We start from the raw sequence: 2,500 nt of genomic DNA, 5'->3' as shown, positions 1-2,500 counted from the left end.
CTGGAGCTGTCCCCGGGGTCCTGGAACCCTGCCCGGGCAAGTGGGAGCCAGCCCGGGGAGGCTGGAGCTGTCCCCGTGGTCCTGGAACCCTGCCCGGGCAAGTGGGAGCAGAGGCCTGGGTGGTGGGAGGCGGGAGCAGAGGCCTGGGCGGCGGGAGCTGTCCCCGGGGCCGTGGAACCCTGCCCGGGCAAGTGGGAGCCAGCCCAGGGAGGCTGGAGCTGTCCCCGGGGCTGTGGAACCCAAGCCGGGGCAGTGGGAGCAGAGGCCTGGGTGGTGGGAGCCAGCCCGGGGCCGTGGAACCCTGCCCGGGCAAGTGGGAGCCAGCCCAGGGAGGCTGGAGCTGTCCCCGGGGCTGTGGAACCCAAGCCGGGGCCGTGGAACCCAAGCCGGGGCAGTGGGAGCAGAGGCCTGGGTGGTGGGAGCCAGCCCGGGGCCGTGGAACCCAAGCCGGGGCAAAGGCTGGAGCTGTCCCCGGGGCCGTGGAACCCAAGCCGGGGTGGTGGGAGGCGGGGGCTGTCCCCGGGGCCGTGGAACCCTGCCCGGGGCGGTGGAACCCAAGCCGGGTCAGTGGGAGCAGAGGCCTGGGTGGTGGGAGCCAGCCCGGGGCCGTGGAACCCAAGCTGGGGCAGTGGGAGCAGAGGCCTGGGTGGTGGGAGGCGGGAACTGTCCCCGGGGCTGTGGAACCCAAGCCGGGGCCGTGGAACCCAAGCCGGGGCAGTGGGAGCAGAGGCCTGGGTGGTGGGAGCCAGCCCGGGGCCGTGGAACCCTGCCCGGGGCAAGTGCGAGCCATAGCCTGGGTCCCCATTCAGTAACATGACCATAGGCACAGTTAGCTGACATGACCAGAGGCGGAATTAGCTGACATGACCATAGGCGGAATTAGCCTACATGACCAGAGGCACAGTTAGCTGACATGACCATAGGCACAGTTAGCTGACATGACCAGAGGCGGAATTAGCTGACATGACCAGAGGCGGAATTAGCTGACATGACCAGAGGCGGAATTAGCTGACATGACCATGGGCAGAAGTAGCTGACATGACCATGGGCAGAAGTAGCTGACATGACCATGGGCAGAAGTAGCTGACATGACCATGGGCAGAAGTAGCTGACATGACCATAGGCACAGTTAGCTGACATGACCATAGGCAGAAGTAGCTGACATGACCATAGGCAGAAGTAGCTGACATGACCATAGGCAGAAGTAGCTGACATGACCATGGGCAGAAGTAGCTGACATGACCATGGGCAGAAGTAGCTGACATGACCATGGGCAGAAGTAGCTGACATGACCATAGGCACAGTTAGCTGACATGACCATAGGCAGAAGTAGCTGACATGACCATAGGCAGAAGTAGCTGACATGACCATAGGCAGAAGTAGCTGACATGACCATGGGCAGAAGTAGCTGACATGACCATAGGCACAGTTAGCTGACATGACCATAGGCACAGTTAGCTGACATGACCATAGGCGGAGTTAGCTGACATGACCATAGGCACAGTTAGCTGACATGACCATAGGCACAGTTAGCTGACATGACCATAGGCAGAAGTAGCTGACATGACCATAGGCAGAAGTAGCTGACATGACCATGGGCAGAAGTAGCTGACATGACCATAGGCGGAGTTAGCTGACATGACCATAGGCACAGTTAGCTGACATGACCATAGGCACAGTTAGCTGACATGACCATAGGCGGAGTTAGCTGACATGACCAGAGGCGGAATTAGCTAATATGACCATAGGCGGAATTAGCTGACATGACCAGAGGCAGAATTAGCCTACATGACCATGGGCAGAAGTAGCTGACATGACCAGAGCTCCAATTAAAAGTTACCTTCTTCTGAAGGGACAGATTTGCTATGTGTTACGGAGCGAGAGTTCCAGGAGGTCCCTGTGAACTCGTGGCTTCCTCCCTTAATGCAACTAGATGGCAGATACACTGGGGAGGTAGGTGCATATTACTAGGGGCACGGCATTTTCGATCAAAAAAATATTTCTAAGTCAGGACGGAGGTTCATTCTAAGGGCACGAGCGACCGATCTAAGCCGTGTGGGAGGCCCTGCACCCCGGTCAGGGTCCCCCTTCACCCCCTGGCGACATCCTCCCTTGGAAGTCTGCCCGGTGGCCCCCTCCCGCGCCCGGCGCCGGTTCAGGCCGGGCTGGAGGCCCCGTTCCTCGGGCTCAGGACCGGGCTAAGCCCCCTTAAGGACCTGGCCAAGCTCTGGTCACGTTGCGGGAAGGGGGGGGGGGTTGACCTCCCGTGCCCGGGCGCCCGTTCATGCGGGCCTGGAGGCTCCCATTTCCGGCTCGAGAACTGGGGTTTGCGCCCTTGGCTCCTCCGTGCGTTCCCTTTCAGTCTCTGGTCATGTCTACCTTCTCCGGAGGTGATTTGGGAGCCATGGTCATGTTGAGGGGAATTTTCGGAGGGAAATCCCTATCTTTAACATTATATGACCAGAGTCCGGACTTTTTCGGCTCCGTCAGAATCAAAGTT

This window comes from Acipenser ruthenus, unplaced genomic scaffold (assembly GCF_902713425.1).
Source record: "Acipenser ruthenus unplaced genomic scaffold, fAciRut3.2 maternal haplotype, whole genome shotgun sequence".
NCBI lineage: Eukaryota > Metazoa > Chordata > Actinopteri > Acipenseriformes > Acipenseridae > Acipenser > Acipenser ruthenus.
The sequence above is the reverse complement of the archived record's forward strand: the minus strand, read 5'-3'. Positions refer to the sequence as shown.